General features: G+C 37.1%; 1 protein-coding gene across 10 annotated transcripts in view; it reads left to right on the top strand.

Moving 5' to 3' along the window:
* Nucleotides 1–19972, top strand: part of LOC133460755 (protein FAM131B-like) — a 101739-nt gene that overhangs the window by 13082 nt on the left and 68685 nt on the right. For 3 of the 10 annotated variants that reach the window (XM_061741513.1, XM_061741518.1, XM_061741508.1), the window contains exon 2: nt 15835–15870. The exons of 5 other annotated variants lie outside the window; for them this stretch is intronic. The gene's annotated coding sequence lies outside the window, so the exon portion shown is untranslated. Of the gene's footprint in view, nt 1–15834; nt 15871–16142; nt 16171–19972 lie in introns of those variants that run through there. 2 more of the 10 variants (XM_061741516.1, XM_061741509.1) reach the window with 2 other exon arrangements.

Below are 19972 nucleotides of genomic sequence, written 5' to 3'. Positions count from 1 at the left end.
GAAATTATGAACATTCAATAAAATTGAACTTCACTCACCCACTTATTTCACTGGAATTTCCCAATGATCCCGACTCTGAGACGAAACAAATAAATTCAGCAAAGTCAAGCTCAAAGGCATATGCCCTTTACAAAAAAGGGGAAAAAATACAGATTATGTAAAGAACTTTTATTCTGAAAGTTTACAATACCCACATTCAAAACAGACAATTTAAGAGATGGAAGAGAATCACAGAAAATTGAACACAAACCTCTCGAGCATTGATCAGCTGAATCACATGAAATTAAATATTAAAAAATGGTTTTTGCTTACTGAATAGTTTTGCAGCATTTAATTGTACAAATTAATGTTTCAACAGGTCTTCATTTGTGTCTTTACCATCGACCACAATACTTTATTACACAGACATGAACATTTAACTGGGATCATGTCAGTGGTTGACATTTCCCCAGTTTGTTTCTGTTTTGTCCCGCCTGTGTCCCATCTGCCCTGATTGTCTGCACCTGTGTCTCGTCGTGTCTCGTTATCCCATGTGTATATCTGGTCTTGCCATTCCCTTGCTCCTCGTGGTTCCATACTGTGCTTTCCTCCATGTGTCCTGCCTGTTTTTGCTCCAGTTTTCTGATCCCAGTTGTTGTGTTTTGATCCTGCTAAGCAGCGCTTTGGTTTTTGGTCCTTGCCTTTTCTTTGGAATAAACCCTTTTTTGTTGCAAACGCCTCGCTCTCCTGCATCTGGGTCCTCACCATACCAGTCATGACAGATCAAGGGTTTTGCTTTACGTTGGTTTAGGTTATATTTATTGGACAGAGTTCAGTTGGGGCTAAATAAATGATGAGTCCTTTATACATTGAAGAGTAAGCTATGGCATTCCAAAGGTTTTGGACTTGGAATTTGTTCACTTTTTATATGCTTGCTTTAGTAATGTCATTAGTAATTAACTTTCACTGTTATGCTGATGACACCCAGCTCTATTTATTTATGACATCAGATTACATTAAGACATTTCTGAAGCTACAACACTGCCTAACACATTTACAAATGCAGCAGACAAACCCTAAATTCTAGAAAAAGTGAAATCATAATTTTTGTCCCCAAACATTCAGAAATTCAATACACAGTTCTTTAATTTCTCTCAGTGGCATCAGTTTTACTCCCACCACCGCTGTGAGAAACTTGGGATCATCTTTGACCAGAGCTTGTCATTTAAACCACATATGAAAATGGTTTATAGTATGGCTTTCTTCTATGTCCGTAATATTTTAAATATCAGGAACATCCTGCTATGTCATAGCTTGGGTACTGCAATGTCATTTAGCTGGATGTCCAAAAGAATTCTATTAAAATGCTTCAGTTGATCCAAAATACTGCTGCCAGAATTCTGACTGGCACCAAGACAGATGACATCACCTCTGTTTTAGCTTTACTATATTGTCTGTTCATTTTAGAGTTCAGTTAAAGATTCTGCTTATGGCATATAAAGCTCTGAAGGACAGGGTGTCTTGATGATTTGCAATTACAGGCTGCGCCTACCGTTAGTTTTTAAACCGTAAAAAGTGGGGGGGACAAAAACATGATTTTGAAAAGTGGGGGGGACATGTCCCCCCTCTCCCCAGTGGAAATTGCGCCGGGGCACTCACGGCGTTTAGCGCAGCAACGGCGTGCTGCCACTCACTCGCTTTATTTTATACTATTTATATACTTTTTCTAATTTTACTATGACCACCAAATAATGTGGTTTTCCTGTCCTCCACCTCATCCACAACATCTCGTTCTCAGTCTCCGTGAAATTTAGTGGCACGGTGGCTCGACACGTCTCATCATGCGTCTCATTCATCCTGACGCCTAACAGGCTGCAGGAAGACGCTGTGCATGCTCAGCAGGCTTATTCATATGCAAATACTACTTTGCATTGTCCATTTATGGTATAAAGTGGGCGTGTAGAGGGCGGGATATGAGGCAAATTCACCTGCGCAACCTTCCAGCTGGACTGTGATTTATAAAGCGAACATTGCATGCAAGTGTGCGTGCACACGGTTTTATAAATCCAGATTTTTTTTTGCACCCGCCATTTTCTGCTTTTGGGTTTACGTGCACTTTTAGTATGGATCCTACACACTCTTTTATAAATGAGGCCCCTGGACTTTATTTTTCAATATCAACCTATCAGAGGTCCCAGGGTGTCCAAGTTCAGAATAAGAAACGATGATAACGACAGTTTTCCTTGCCGGTGGAACCAGCTAACAGTCTGGAAACGAAATGCTGACTCTCATGGCATTTAAGTCCAAACTTAAGATCTTCTTTTCGAAAGAGGCTATGGCTGATTTCATAATTTTTTAAATACTATGTTTACTACCCTCATTCATTTATACTATACTTTTATGCATGTACGTATTTTAAAACAATTTTAACTATTTGTCATCTTTTGTTTTATTTTTTAAACCACTTTGAGTTGCACTTGTGTTTTAAAGGTGCTATAAAAAAATAAAACCAGATTGAATTGGATTGATCAGAGTCAAAGTGAAGCCACAGCAGGGCAAGTTGAGTCAAAGTGAAGCCACAGCAGGGCAAGTTGATAACATTAACCTTGTGCCTCAGCCGTTGGAGGAATAGAGCGACCTACTTTCAAATCTGTCGGACAGCTAATGCAAGGAGGGCTGGGGAAACCAAACAGTTCAGGGGAGTAGAAAAAAAAACCCTGTCTTGGAGGTGGAGATATCAACTCATATGAATGAATGAATGAATGAATGAATGAATGAATGAATGAATGAATGAATGAATGAATGAAGTTTATTCAGTCATGACAACACAAAACACAACACCAAAAAAAAAACATTGTGCACAGCATTAACATTTCACACAAAACCAATAATCATGTGTTGAACAATGACTGAAAAGGCATAGGCAGAAGCAGAATGCTTATAAAAGCCTATCCTATATTACCAACTTTCTTTTTGTGGCTACCAACCTCCAGAAAACCAAAAAGAGAATAGAAAAGCAAAGAAACAACAGAAAAACAAAGTAACATTTACAGATAGTCAATCGCACTTATAAGCTTCAAAAATAGCTTTACAAACTATTTTCTTAAAAACCGAAAGAGAATGACATGTTTTTAAATTTATGTTGGCATCATTCCAGAATTTAACTCCAATAATGGAGACACGTCTCCTTTTCATACCTTTTTAAGCTTCTTGTACAGTAAAATTGCAGACACCTCTAAGATTATACGGAGTCTCCTGAATTGAAAAAAGCCTCTGTATTGAGTCAGGGAGCATTTTTGATTTTGCTCTGAACATAATTTGCATGATTTTATAATAAAACAAATCATACAATTTAATAACATGAGAATTTAGAAAAAGTGGATCTGTGTGAGCGTAGTAATCAGCCTTATTGATGATACGTATGGCTCGTTTTTTAAGTTTTATTATATGTTTAAAGTGGTTTTAAAGGTGGATCCCCACAATTCTACACAGTAAGATAAATAGGGAACAATCAATGAGTGGTAGATCAAATGCAAGGCCTTGGAATTCAGCACATTTCTGGATTTATACAGGATTGCGAGTGATTTTGAAATGTTCCCTTTAATGTATTCAATGTGTTGTTTCCATGTTAACTTTTGGTCGATGACAACCCCAAGGAATTTAGTCTCAAAAACCCTTTTTATATCAACATTACAGATTTTTAATATCAACTTTGCAGAGAACAAAAAGTGATTCAAGCTCTGACTACAGTGTAGCCCTTCAGCACTAACAAAAAACTGGATTCATCAGGTTTTCTCTAATGCTTTTATTTGCCAGTTTTTTATATTCATACATTCGTAACATTGAAAGAGGCTTGATTTAAATTTTTTTAATCGGTTTTGTGTTGTCCATCCATCCATTGTCTATTCCCGCTTTATCCTTTTGCAGGGTCACGGGGGGTTTTGTGTTGTTTTCCTGATTAATCAAATGAAATGTCAAAATGTTTAAACGTTTGCAGCCTTGTTTGTGTCTCCGTCTTATAAACAATTAAGTATATCCATCTATCTCTGTCAGATGATGTTATGGGTTTGGTATTTTGGAAACTAGCTGCAACAAGTTGTATGCGACTATAAAAAGATTAAAAAGGTGCCTCTGCTTCATGTCCTCTTTAGTACAGAGTACTAGAGTGGTTACATCAATTGAAGGCTGTAAAACTAATGTGCGATCAAAACATTTTATTAGTGAGCATTTGCTTTTACATCGGATAATCAAAGGCAACAGCTCATCCTACATCACCCATTAAACACTCAGCGTATCTGAGAAAAACATCCCAGCAGCAAACTGCTGGGTAAAAGGCACATTAGCTGAAACATCAGCCTGTTGGTGGTTCCACTAAAAGTCAATCAATACTGAGTGATTTTACCAGATCTCCTCTGTAGATATATGTCCTCCAAATACACAACAGGCTGACTCAAGGGCTGAGGTGCAGAGATCTGAGTGATATTAAACAGCCTAATACGAAATTAGATTAATATCCACCAGTTTACCCTTGTTTTTTAACATGATCCCCCCTCTTTTAGAGAAATGATCCATCAGCTATAAACCTGAAAGTGATTGCTTATCCATGTTCAAGGTTCCCAGGTTCAAGTCCCTGAGATGGCAGCTTAGCTGAACCACTTTGGGCCCTTGAGCAAGAACCTTAACTATTGCAACACATCGTTTGTAGGGTAAAACTAGCCTGTCGCGCAAAGTTCTGGTCCAAAGTCCATTTAAAAAAAAGTCTCTTGGTGCCATTGCCGAAACCGAACAGGAAGTCGGCCATTTTGAATGAATCGTGTCATTTTGGCACAATTTATGCCATTTCTTCGGCCGTTAATGCAGCCTGAACCGTAACGTGCACTCAGGTGTGTTATACATCAAAATGTGCGTCTAGATCCTGCGACGATGCGCATTACTTTTCTCAGTCAAAAGCGTTACCGTGGCAACGATAGACGCCAAAAAGCGCGCCCACCCTTCGTCTGATTGGTCCATATTTTATAGTTCCTACTTTCTGCCATAACTTTTGAATAGTTTGACATAAAAACTCGTGGGTGGTGTCATCGGACTCGGTTTTGAGTCCTGGAACATAATTGGTGCAAATTAGCCCCGTCCCCTTCTTCTGATTGGTCAATATTTGATATCAACCAATCAGAAGAAGTTGTTGAAGTTTTTGAAATTCACAACAGGCTGACTCAAGGGGTGAGGTGCACAGATCTGAGTGATATTAAACAGCATAATACGAAATTACCCTTGTTTTTTAACATGATCCCCCCTCTTTTAGAGAAATGATCCATCAGCTATAAACCTGAAAGTGATTGCTTATCCATGTTCAAGGAGGTTCAAGTCCCTGAGATGGCAACCGAGGTGAACCACTTTGGGCCCTTGAGCAAGACCCTTAACCCTTAACTATTGCAACACATCGTTTGTAGGGTAAAACTCATAGACATATATACGTAGAGGCCCCATCGAGCGCTGAACCGTACATCAACGTCGCCGCCATATTGGATGTTCAAGACTGCGCTGTAAACTAATACAAGTAAATGGACTTATTTTCATAAAGCGCCTTTCTACAAAGAAATTTACGTTTTACGTCTCATTTATTCATTCACACACGCACTAATATACTTGGGAAACAGTTAGGTACCAAATATAATATATTTAATTTTCTCAGATGGCAAAAATAAGAACTTTATTGATCCCACATAGGAGTAATTCATGTTATATCAGCTATAGAGAACAAGGTAGTGCCGAAAAACAATATATATCCCCCCTCACAAAAATAAGAAAAGTAGAGAAACATATTTTCTCATCAACAAAACATAGTAGTGTACATAGCCTGTGTGTGTGTGACTAAAATGTTATTTTGTTTGTCTGAAAAATGGTTCAAATGTTATTTTATTGTCTTAAAAATGGTTCAAATATGTTATTTTGTTACTTGAAAAATGTAAAATATGTTTTGTTGATGAGAAAATATAAAATAAAATAAAATAAAAATATTATATTTGGTACCTAACTGTTTCCCAAGTATATTAGTGCGTGTGTGAATGAATAAATTTCTTTGTAGAAAGGCGCTTTATGAAAATAAGTACATTTACTTGTATTAGTTTACAGCGCAGTCTTGAACATCCAATATGGCGGCGTTGTTGACGTATCGCAGCAGCTCCATGGAAGGAGGAGGATACATGTCTATGGGTAAAACTAGCTTGTCGTGCAAAGTTCTGGTCCAAGGTCCATCAGACATTTTTTGCATGGCGTAGCAGTTAGCATTAGAAGTTAGCATTAGCTGATAGCATTAGCTGTTAATCCATTTTGAAAAGTTATTACAGTTTTACATGATGCAAACAGAAATTTGCAAAGGTTACGGTAACTACAACAATAGCTGAGCATCTGCAAAAAAGCCACACAGAAGCAGCGCTCGACCCAAACAAATCATCATTTTTCAGTTTTATTTTTCAAAAATGTTATTTTGAATTGTGAACTGAAGCTTGACTTTCGAGCATTGCATCTCAAATCGAATTGCAGTCAATATCTACAATAGGCCTATCTAAAATGTTGCACTTAGATATTTTACCCTAATTGTTCAGCCCTCGTTCACATCTGCGAACCATGATGCTAATGACCAAGAGTCGCCAAATTCCTCTTACAAAACTCGGAGCCACACGGCACAAAGTGACATTTTCACGACACACTAGGGCACATACAGTCTAACTGGAAGAAGATTCAGGAGAAGATTTCACACCTGGATGAGTCCAGACTTTACTCCGAGTTCGATGAAGTTATCTAACCAGTGCCAAAATGGAGAACAACAAAATTACTGAGTGGACAATTATGGGCACATCGAAACTAGACACACCACAGCAACGGCACACAACAACAAAAACAACACTTTAGACACAACAATGTGGATGTGGAACCCGTTGGTTTAAAATGACACCAGGTTTTGTGGGAATAATCTGTGCACAAAGTTACACAGAGCAGTTTTTGACCATCAGTGATATTTGCATTCACTTCAGTATAAGTTAGTGGAACAAAACCGATTTTAAAGGGGACCTATTATGAAAGACAGGTTTTCTCTGTCTTTAACATATATAAAGTGGTCTCCCCTCAGCCTGCCAACTCAGAGAAGGAGGAAAGCAACCAAATTCTGCAGTGTCTGTACAGCCGCCCGGATGATCCGTCCAGTCTGATGTGGATCTACGAGCCGTTCGGATTCTGTTGATTGTCGTTACGTAACCAAAATGCAAACCACGCCCACAACAATAAAACCGTGTAACTGCATGAGCGTCCGACTATCGTAGCACTGCGTGACATCGGACGCTCTCTGTCCATCTCCCTCCAGCAGCTGCCACTTTATTGAGGTTTTTGTAGTGAAATGAGGAGGAATCATAGAGATAACTTCTCATTTCAACTAACTGGATCAGCCGTTCCTCGTCATGACTGTTTCCTACAGCGCTTTCAACCGGCTTTCAACGCGAACGACAGGAAGAAAATAGAAGCAGGGCGTCCGACAAATGTTCAGCTCAAAACGGCGCAGCGCTGCGTCGCTGCAGCCAGTTAGGACAGTAAAATAGAAAATAAAGCAATGGAATTGATTTTGTCGCTGACGCTCGCTCGCATCGCATAAAGCCTGAATTATGGTTCCGCGTTAAATCGGAGTAAAGAGGAACCATAAATCAGCCTTAACTCCGGCGGCCGGAGCTTCCACCATTTTTTCGTAACAGTGTATCGCGTCATTCAGGCAGCCAATCAGCACAGAGCCTCATTATCATAGCCCCGCCCACTCAGAATCCTGCATAAATAATGAGGTTAGAGAATGGGAAGATAAAGACATGGCTCAGAGGCTGAATTTCTAATTTATTTAGCAAAAACAATCAAAAGCTTGTTTTTAAGACATTCAAGGCATGTTTAAAATAGGTATTAGATGCCATAATAGGTCCCCTTTAAGGAAAATAGACCTTCGATGCGGGATATACTATCTGAGATCTATGCCACTTCAAAAATGAGCAAGTACACACTCCAAAGTTCTTCTAAAAACTCCAAAGGTATGAGCACCCCTCCCTTTGATCGTACAAGGCCGTGAAAGCTTCACATTCACAACCAGGGTTTGCAGGAGAATCCCAGCCTTGCAGCCTGGGCTCTAATGTCCGTGTATTGCGTTAAAACCACTTCTTCCACGTGTCTCTTTAAATTTGACCATGATAAATCATGGTTTAAAAACTCCTACTTGCACAGTAATTTGTTTGTCAATGTTAACACCACCCTGACCTTGAACCTCGCTGTATTTTCATTATCTGAGTAATTTCGAGGCAAATGCCAGCAGTTTTCTGCTGCATGTAAACAAAATTACAATAATATAACAGAAGTAAACCCTATGAACTTATCCAATGAGTTCAAGGTTCATTTTGCCGTTTGTGAGTCTCATTTAAAGATAAAAATGTAATTTTTAGCAACAAAGCCATAGGGATATGATGCCTCTAGTCTCTGGAAGAAAAGTATGGAATGAATTGCCAAGAAATGTGATGCAGACATGCGCTGAATCCAAACTAGAAGTTGCCCTGACAGTGAGCTGTCACGGCTGCTGACACTGGATGGAATTCTGCCAGGTTTGTCAAGCACATGTGTGCACACCGCGGGAAAAAGGATAAAAATATCTTTCGTTTATCATCATCGGTGCATCAGAATGACGACAGAGATTATGATGAAATCACTGTTTAAAGTAGAACAGCCTCTCTGAGTCATTAACATGTCCTGCTGCAACATGTAATGCAAGATGTTTGTTTAAAGCAAAGGTGTGTAGGATTTGAGTCTTGTGCAACAATCCATCTAAACTTTAATTTTTAATCTATAAAAATCCATAACAAAATACTTTTTTTTGGGCGGGAGAAGGTGTTTATATTAACCCTTCTGCTGTTTTTGGGTCTTTCCTTCTTCCCTTCCTCTTTTCTCCCTTCCTATTTCCTTCCTTCCTTCCTTCCTTCCTTCCTTCCTTCCTTCCTTCCTTCCTTCCTTCCTTCCTTCCTTCCTTCCTTCCTTCCTTCCTTCCTTCCTTCCTTCTCTCTTCCTCTTTGCTTCCTTCCTTCCTTCTGTCTTTCCTTCCTTCCTTCCTTCCTTCCTTCCTTCCTTCCTTCCTTCCTTCCTTCCTCTTTTCTCCCTTCCTCTTTTCTCCCTTCCTTCCTTCCTTCCTCTTTTCTCCCTTCCTTCCTTCCTTCCTTCCTTCCTTCCTTCCTTCCTTCCTTCCTTCCTTCCTTCCTTCCTTCCTTCCTTCCTTCCTTCCTTCCTTCCTTCCTTCCTTCCTTCCTTGTTCCCTTCCTCTTTTCTCCCTTCCTTCCTTCCTTCCTTCCTTCCTTCCTTCCTTCCTTCCTTCCTTCCATCCTTCCTTCTTTTCTCCCTTCCTTTTCTCCCATCCTCCCTTCCTTATTTCCTTCCTTCCTTCCTTCCTTCTTTTCTCCCTTCCTTCCATCCTTCCTTCTTTTCTCCCATCCTCCCTTCCTTCCTTCCTTCCTTCCTTCCTTCCTTCCTTCCTTCCTTCCTTCCTTCCTTCCTTCCTTCCTTCCTTCCTTCCTTCCTTCCTTCCTTCCTTCCTTCCTTCCTTCCTTCCTTCCTTCCTTCCTTCCTTTCATTCTTCTTTCCTCCCTTCTTTTCTTCCTCCTTCCTTGACCTGAAGACAGCACAAGGGTTAATTAGCAGTTAGCAACGAGAAGATAAAGTCATGCTAACCAATCAGAATCCTGGAAAAAAACATCAACAAATGACACGAGTAACTTCCAGTTACTTCCAAGATGAACGAGAGTCTTTCGTTTGGAGTGACAGAGAAGTGGAGTTACTTTTAAGTGTGACTTTAGAATATAAAACAGGTAAAATACAAGAAAATATTGATGGTGGCCAAACAAATTGTAAACACAGGTCGCACACATGACGCTGCACTGCAAAAACTCAAAATCTTACCAGGAATATTTGTCTTATTTCTAGTTAAAATGTCTAATTTTTAGTCAAAAAATATCATTACACTTAAAACAGGAGTCATCACCAGATAAATAACGTGTAATGAGATTTTTTTGACTAAAAATGAAATATTTTAACTAGAAATAAGACAAATATTCCTGTTTAGATTTTGAGTTTTTGCAGTGTGGTGACGTTTCTGTGGCATAATGTGATGTTCTGAAGCCTAAATCTCCGTTTCCCTCCGTTTACAAGCAAACGTGAAGACGGAGTTTTTGCAAATCTCCACTTTGGCCGGAGTTTTCAGAAATTATGGTTTTTGGTGAATTTGAGCTTCGTTTTCGTGTAAACGAACGGCCAAAATGCATGAAAACACCACCGTTTTTGCTCCGTGTAAACGGGGCCTCACAGTTTCATACATGTCGTATGTTTTGCATTGCTCCACACTGGCTTTTCCCTGAACCTCCGGGTCAAAGCTCAGGGCAGGAACTGTGCAGGCCAAGAACGTTTTGTATAGTACGATTTTAGTCAGACTAAGATGTTTATGTCCATTTTAAAACCATGATTTCAGTGGGACCAATTCAATGATTCAATGTTTTCATCATGTAAAAATCCTGCAGACTAACAGTTGTTCTGTTAGCGGTGCTTTGCTAGTTTAGCGTCAAATGAAATCTAAAGAGACTTAAAGGGATTCATTGCATCCATTCTTATCCTTGAGAAGCGGGTCTTTAATACACGTGTTAAGATGATTCAGCGCGTTGCTGGTGAAAGGAGCTGGAGCTGATACAGATCTGCAACTAATGTACCATCGTTTGACATGGAATGGAACGCAGGGACCCTTTCTCACTAAAGTTAAGTATGAAAGGGGCTTTTGAGCTTTTTTAATTCAATGAACTGATGGATAAGATTAAAAAAAAACATTTTTGTTGCTTCATTTTAAGGTATCTTACATCTTAGAGTCATCACCTCCTTCAGAATGCTGATGGACATCAAGTACCGCACTGCAAATGATCCAAGAGGGTTAAACGAGATAAACAGCCGCTCTTAAACGCAATTGACTCACGAGGATTCTTCCACTTAGTAACTTGTGTTGGCTTTTGCTTAGAGAACCTTCATGGAGTTACGGCAACAAACCAAACTAAAGTTTGTTTTTCTTAAACTGTCTTGGAACGCATGGCTTGTACATTTTGTCAATGTAATAAATTATATTGATTAAATGTACCAGAAAATGATGCAGTGGAATCCTTTTGACCAGGGCTGAGCGATATATATCGAGATTTTAATATATATCGATATATTTTCAAACGCGATATGGTACGAGACAATATCGTTCATATCGATTAAAAAAGAAATTAAAATTAAAATAAAATAAAAAAATTCCATTTTTTTTATGATTTTGATACAGCTTATTTTGTGACAAATTGACTTGAATGTTTTATTTGAGATTTGCACAAATGTTTTGTTATTTGCACAACTGTCAACCTCAGTGGAAAAGTCTGCCTGTTACTGTCTACATTGTACAGTGTATTTTAATTTAATTGTTATGCAGGAAAGGGATATTTGTTTTATTTTATTCAAGCAGCATTTTTATTCTATATATGCAGGCAGTTTATTTTTATTTCATTTGTTTTATACATTTTGATATTGTGCAGACCTCTGTTAATAAAGGAACCTGTGTGACATTTGGCACGAGGCTTTGTATTAAAACTGACTGTTTTTTTAAGGGTTTGCCTCAGAAAAAAATGAAGCTAACAGAGATGCTAACAGAGATGCTAACAGAGATGCTAATAGAGATGCTATGCTATAATGTTTTGGGGGAAACCCCAATTATGGCACAGAAAAAAATATCGATATATATCGAGTATCGCCATTCAGCTAGAAAATATCGAGATATGACTTTTGGTCCATATCACCCAGCCCTACTTTTGACACACCAATGCATGAAGGAATGAGTCTTTAAAAGTGAAATAAAACATTTATTTTGGAGAAATGTGGTTTTTAAAAAGGACACGCTTTTTTGTTTTTGTAAAGAGGGACTTAGCATTTTGCACGACGGAGTATTAGGGCCAAACAAAAAAACAAAAAAAGGAAATTACGAGAATAAAGTCATAATGTAATGAGAATAAAGTCATAAAATTATGAGAATAAAGTCATAATATTACGAGAATAAAGTTGTAATATATTATAAATATATAAATATAACTTCACAAGATGCTCAATATTCTTCATTTTAACACAGGGAGAAGAAGCTCTTCTTGTTAGAGTTCTCATAAATTACCACTTTATTTTCATAATATTACGACTTTATTCTCATAAATTACCACTTTATTCATTACGACTTTATTCTCGTAATGTCACAACTTTATTCTCGGAATTTTACGACTTTATTCTCGTAATATTACGACTTTATTCTCATAATATTACAACTTTATTCTCGCAACATTACGACTTTATTCTCGTAATTTTACGACTTTATTCTCGTAATATTACGACTTTATTCTCATAATATTACGACTTTATTCTATTATGACTTTATTCTCGTAATATTACGACTTTATTCTCATAATATTACGACTTTATTCTATTACGACATTATTCTCACAACATTACGACTTTATTCTCGTAATTTTACGACTTTATTCTCGTAATTTTACGACTTTATTCTCATTATATTATGACTTTATTCTCGTAATTTCCAATTTTTTTTTGTCTTAGTTTGGCCCTAATACTCCGTCGTAATTTTGTCTTTGATGACGCAAAAACACAATACGTATCATTGTCAGTGTAAAGCATTAAAGATCAGTCATTTTTACTATTCTGGTCTTCAAAGGGGTCTCTCCCATGTTGTGATGGAGTCAGTATTTACGTTGGAGATTGTGATAAATTAAAAAGCTGGAAAAAATTAAGTGGAACAACATTTTACTGGCATTTCATCTGAAATAATATAAAGGGCATTTTCCCAATTCACCTCTCATGCAGTCTGTGATCTGTGGCTTTGAAAGGTCCAGCCGTGATAACAAGCTCACGACGCCAGAGGAAAGAAACTCTGTAGGGCACCGTGACGGAGAGCCGGACGTAAAAGAATAAACTGTAAATAATCCCTTTGACAGCTGTCCGCTCACATCTTCTGTACGTAGGAACCATCGATGAAAATACTCTCCTCCTGACTTTGTGCCGATTGTACAGTGTGATAAATATGTATGAATGCGTGTGTGTGTGTGTGTGTGTGTGTGTGTGTGTCTCTGTATACACGCATTATACAGGACTGTCTCAGAAAATTTGAATATTGTGATAAAGTCCTTTATTTTCTGTAATGCAAAATTGTCATACATTCTGGATTCATTACAAATCAACTGAAATATTGCAAGCCTTTTATTATTTTAATATTGTTGATCATGGCTTACAGCTTAAGAAAACTCAAATATCCTATCTCAAAAAATTAGAATATTCTGGGAATCTTAATCTTAAACTGTAAACCATAATCAGCAATATTAAAATAATAAAAGTTAGTTAGTGATTTATTCCGAACATGCAAATGATATATAACGTAAATATGAACAAGTAAAACAGAAATAATAATACAAAATGGCCGATCAAGACAATTTTACAAAACAAAACAAAATAAAACAAAAAAACAAAAAAACAGCACAGTAATTTCACTTGCATGTCCGAAAAGGGGTGGGAAGAAGTATAACTTATTTAATCCCGCCCCTTCTCCATAAAATATTAACAATATTTATTTATGTCCTTCTTATTTTTACATTACTCTTTTCTTAATTATATATAAATATATACATACACACACACACACACGCACACGCATACATACTATACGTACATAATATACATATACACACAAACATACAAGTACACATACATACATACATACACACGCATACACTCTTTTTTCGTTATATTTCTTAATTGTGCTGACAACATATAAATAAATAATAATTAACAAAAGAAAAAATATATAAATATACATATATACATACATATATATATATATATATATATATATATATATATATATATATATATATACACATAAACAATGAACACATGGTGACAGTCAATAACCCTCATCCCTGTACCTTGTGAAAAATATTTTTCTATACGTGTTTTTGAAATGATTTATGTTTGAACATAAAACAAAATGAAAAATGAAAAGGCTTGCAATATTTCAGTTGATTTGTAATGAATCCAGAATGTATGACATTTTTGTTTTCTTAATTGCATTGCAGTAAATAAAGAACTTTATCACAATATTCTAATGTTCTGAGACAGTCCTGTATGTACGTGCATGCATACAAGGACACAACAAATGGTGTCCAGGTTTGGCCGCCCAGATTTGCCGTTGCCCCTGGCAACAAGGTCACCACGGCGCGGTATCCATTGGATACCTAAACATTGTGGCCGGTATGAAGAGACAGGGGGATGGTGCAGCTGGCAGCGTGCACACGCAGCATCTCACTTGCATGCATGCACACTTTCGCTATCACTCCTCCACTTCCACCTGCTGATTTCCATGTAGTCTCCGTCTCTTTCCGTCCCACCTGTATCTGCACCGGTTAAGATAAAGCCCTTAATACACTGCAAAAACTCAAAATCTTAACAAGAATATTTGTCTTATTTCTAGTTAAAATGTCTTATTTTTAGTCAAAAAAAATCTCATTACACTTAAAACAAGAGTCATTACTGGAAAAAACAACAATTTTCACCGGTTTCAAGTAGATTTTCACTTAAAATAAGTAGAAAAATCTGCCAGTGGAACAATATTTTTTTGCTTGTAATGAGAAGATAAATCTTGTCCCACTGGCAGATTTTTTTACTTATTTCAAGTGAAAATTCATTTGAAACAGGTGAAAATTGTCAAATAAGTTATTTTTCTGGGGATGACTCTTGTTTTAAGTGTAATGAGATTTTTTGACTAAAAATTAGACATTTTAACTAGAAATATATGGAGCCAAATCAAGGCCAAAGGTTTTGCTAATTTGAAAATAAAATTTGAACCTGAAAATTATTTTTTCCAGTTTCAATTTTTTTTTTTCGGTATCAGATCTTTTTTTTCAGTTTCAGAACTTTTTTTTTCAGTTTCAAATCTTTTTTTCAGTTTCAGATCTTTTTTTTTCAGTTTCACATATTTTTTTTCAGTTTCAGACTTTTGGCCCGAATCTGGCGTCGGGGGCGAAAAGATTTGAAACTGAAAAAAAAGAAGTGAAACTGAAAAAAAAGATGTGAAACTGAAAAAAAAGATGTGAAACTGAAAAAAAGATCTGAAACTGAAATAAAAAGTTCTGAAACTGAAAAAAAGATCTGATACCGAAAAAAAAAATTAAACTGTAAAAAAGAATTTTCAGGTTCAAATTTTATTTTCAAATTAGCAAAACTTTTGGCCTTGGTTTGGCTCCATAGAAATAAGGCAAATATTCCTGGTAAGATTTTGAGTTTTTGCAGTGTATTAGGAACTTTGGCTTTTAGTATATTTCAAATCCCACAAATAGCGCTGCACTTCACAGGTTAACATGCAAATCAAAAATCATATGCAATTGATGTTCCAAATTATTTATGTGCAGTAATATAAACTAAATATTGGAAAACTGATATTACATAATAGGACATGACTAAAAGTCTCTTAAGTTATTTTATTTGTACATCTTTTTAAATTTTGTCAAATATTGAAGAAGGTTTTACAAAAAGAAATGCCGGTAACATTTTTATCACATTCAATTATGAATGTAAATGTACGTTTGAGAATGCATTCTGCAAGTATTAAGTATTGTGAGAAACTGCAGACACCCTCATATCCAAAATGTTCCGTTATAAGCTTGCTCTCTGTCCTTCTTGCTTTACCGTCCTGTCTTTTTCTCCTTCCTCTCCTCCCTCCCCTCTTCCCAGCATGGCCGTTCCGACTTTTCCTGGGAGGGAATCAATGTAAGTCTTCCTGTCAAAATCTTGTCTTCCTGTCATTTCCCCCCCTCATCACTCGCTGGCTACCTGAGTTTAAGCTTTGAGAAACTTAAGTTGACATCCCACTCCTTTATCCGTCCACCCCTTTCCTGCCATTCATTCTCCCTTTGCTTATCTCTCTCTTGCCACTGACTCTCTCTCTTACACCAGGTTTTTCTCCTTTTTCCAGCCACGAGTCCTCTCCCATCCGTCTCCTGTCTCAGCCTGCTGTTAATCCACTGTACTGCAAGCTACACATATATACAAAGTCACAGATAACAGGCGGTAATAAGCTTATCTCGTGCACAGCCGAAGCCTAGACGAGTCCCCGGCTGCACTGCCGGCAGAGCATAATGGAGAGAAACCGCTGCCTAACTTTTGGTTTTACTTTCAACAGAATTTATTTGCACACTGTCCATTTTGTTTGTCTCTAAGCTACCTGGAAGCAAACGATCTCAGCGCTACGATTCTGGGTTAAAGCAACAGAGGATTTTGAGAGAGTTCATGGTAAACAGACCAGAAGGAAACACCAATCCATTTTGAGACTGAAGCCAAAACGCTGAAGTAAAGTAGTGAAAAAGACAAGTTATTTTTCATCATATTATTCCAATCTAACAGTAACACACTGCAAAAACTCAGGAATATTTGTCTTATTTCTAGTTAAAATGTCTAAAAACGTCAAAAAATCTCATTACACTTAAAACAAGAGTCATTACCAGAAAAATAACTTAGTTGACAATTTTCACCTGTTTCAAGTAAATTTTCACTTGAAATAAGTAGAAAAATCTGCCAGTGGGACAAGATTTATCTTCTCATTACAAGCAAAAAAAATCTTGTTCCACTGGCAGATTTTTCTACTTATTTTTTTTTTAAACTGGAGCTTTTTCAAAAATGTTTGACCTTTTTTTTTTACTTTTTAAAATCTTTTTTAAATCTTTTTTCCCTTTTTTCTCTTTTTTTGTTCTTTTTTCCTTTTTTTGTTCTTTTTTTCTTCCTTTTTCCTTTCCTTTTTAATCTCGACATTTCGACTTTTTTCTCTACGTTTTGACTTTTTTCTCGACATTTCAAATTTTTTCTCGAAATTATACTTCAACAAGATTTATCTTCTCATTACAAGCAAAAAAATCTTGTTCCACTGGCAGATTTTCTACTTATTTTAAGTGAAAATCTACTTGAAACAGGTGAAAATTGTGTTTTTTTTCCAGTGATGAGTCTTGTTTTAAGTGTAATGAGATTTGTTTGACTAAAAATTAGACATTTTAACTAGAAATAAGACAAATATTCTTGTTAAGAGTTTGAGTTTTTGCAGTGTAGTAGTTGTTGAAAAGCAAGCCAAACAAATGGTGTATAGGAAAATAGTTAAAGATGTACTCATATCCAGAGGAACAAACAAACAAAGCTGCTAGAGTAAAAAGTCGGTGTTATATTCATATTCAATCATATATTTTATCCCACTGCGAATAAATATTTTGTTAGCGCTTGTGATCCCACGATATGTGGTGAAGATGTTCGGTGCCATCTGAGTTCTAAAACAGGTTCTAAATGCTCCGACAAGAAAAAATGTGTTTTTCTGTTTAGTTTTTCCTTATTCATTTTGTTGGTTTATCCACCAAGATGACCGAAATGATCGTAGTATCTTAAAACCACTCTCTTTAGTAATACCACTTGTGACCACATGGGGGCAACATATCACAAGAACGTTTAAGGTCCAGTCCCATTCCTCCCCTAGTCCTACTTTTCAGCACTACCCCTAAATTTTGCGTGTTCCCGTGAGGGTAGTGGTGTCCCAATTCCTCTTTGCGTGTAGGGCTAGTGGCCTTAACGAGGGCTAGTGTGTATGAATCTAACCCTTCAGAGCGAGGGATTTCAGATTTCAGGGCCAGAAAAATTTCCCAGAATGCTTTACGTCATCATTTGCAGACTGATCAAACAAAAAAACATGGCGGACATTTCTAATTTTTAGTGAATAAAATCAATATTTTGAGTTAGTTTCTGCATAAAAATGCGTTTTGATTACATTTCTAGCGAGAAATATATATTTTACTTTCATAATATTAACTCAGTGAATGTACATAATCACTTTCTTGCCCGTTGTTGCGAAGTTCTCGCCAGAATAAAGGCTGATTTATGGTTGCCGCGCACTGTACGGCGCGCGTCGCCGCGTAAACTACGCCGTAGGCTCTGCGTCGATTTAACGCGGAACCATAAATCAGCTCCCGAGCCGGCAGGCTGTTATCATCCCGAAAACATCGGAGCAAATTTCTTAACAGGCGTTATTTGGATAAACTCAGCCCAGGTTGGGGATCTTAACGGTTACTTTTACGCCTGAAAAAATATTAAAACTTAATAAAGTGGCATATTAACAGCGCTACAGCGGAAATTAAAACAGCTTTTAGCTCTGGGCTTCCTGATATGGTGTGACGTATGTGCAAACGTAACTATGCAGTCGCTTACGTACCCGAACGTAAACCACGCAGTGACGTAGCAAGTGGTGTCCCAATCCCTAGGGAACATTACAAGGGCCCTACGCCTGTGGCTTCATTTTTATGGCTAGTGGTAGAAAGTAGGGGGTGTGTTGGGATTGGCCCTAAGTGTCAAACCTTGGTATAAGACCTATATGAAATACACCTCTAGTGGGACAAAGTGGTATTTCAACACACTTTTTTCCAACTATAGACTGCATAATTACGGGTTAAACCCCCCATCGCCCGTAGGTTTTCTGAAGAGTGGTTTTGAAGCCTCTTTTTCCTCGTACCGTGTGGCAAGGAAGCCATCGTAAACACTCGATCAAAGTGAGTCAGCTGCAAGCAATGAGTTTTCGCTGAACCTTTGCAGGAATATATCCTGTTTCCGATTACATTTGGGTGGCGAGATCCTCAATGATCATTGTGTTTAGCCAACACGTGGCGAGCACAGGCTACCGGCTGCTTTGCTCTAGGATGATGATGACAAATGAGGACATTATAATCGCTAGGTATTGACCAAGCTGGCAGCTAATCAAGTCCACAGTCCTAATATATAGAAATGCATGGCTTTAGGCTATATCATTCTACCTGATGTGGTACACATGGTCCGATTCTTAAGATTCAAAATCGATTATCAAGATTTGATTCGATTCGATTCGATTCCGATATTGATTTGGGTTACTGTTAATAAAACTGTTTTTTGAGCTGTTGCATGAATTATATGACTGTAGTTATGCAAAATATTACTACTAGTGTTATATTGAGATTAAACAGCAAGTATTGGCAGCTAATGATGCTGTAAGGACCAATCAGCTCCCAGAATGCTGATAGAACTGCTTTCAGAAACATCGTGGGTCAGAATTACCAAACAGATCCAGGGAGGAAACAGAGACGATGAAATCGCTTTTATTTTTTCCCACATTCCGTTTTTATTTGTTCCATTTTCGGTCTATTTTGGTTTTAAATTTTTGAGCATTTGGTTTTTAGCATGTTTTGCAAATGTAACCCCAAGACAGTATATAAAGTAATGAAATATAGACAATTTATGCAATTATAACCTAACACTTTAATGTTTTCATACCTTTAAACATATTTAAAGACAAAAACATGGCACCAATTATGCTCGTGTTCAACAAAACATTCCTTTTTTGGGGATAAAAAAAAAAATCACCAAAAGTTGTAATGTAATGATGAAGAAAAAAAATACATAAATAAATAAAAAATATAAAATAAAATAAAATAAAATAATAAAAAAACAAAAAAAATAAAAACAATAAAAAAAAATCGATCTTTAGACATATGAATCGATTTTTAGGAATTAATATGAGAATCGATTTAGAATTGGGAAATCGATTTTTTCAACACTGTCCTACATGTCCAGTGGTCATGAATGTAAAATCCAGCTTTGGAGACAAAACCCCTGTTTAATCAGGCTGGGGGTCAGAGGAGGCTTACTTGCCAAGCTGATGAACTGAAAAGTGTCTTATTTCTGTGCTTGCTTCAATCTGGAAGTTAGAATGATGGCCTTGATTGTCAACACAACACCTGTATGCCCCCATGTGGTCAGAAGTGGTATTGCTGTATAGCCTGAATGCCTATCTTAAAGGGGACCTATTATGAAA

The sequence above is a fragment of the Cololabis saira genome, chromosome 15 (genome assembly GCF_033807715.1).
Source record: "Cololabis saira isolate AMF1-May2022 chromosome 15, fColSai1.1, whole genome shotgun sequence".
Classification (NCBI taxonomy): domain Eukaryota; kingdom Metazoa; phylum Chordata; class Actinopteri; order Beloniformes; family Belonidae; genus Cololabis; species Cololabis saira.
This window is presented reverse-complemented; position numbering and strand designations above follow the sequence as displayed.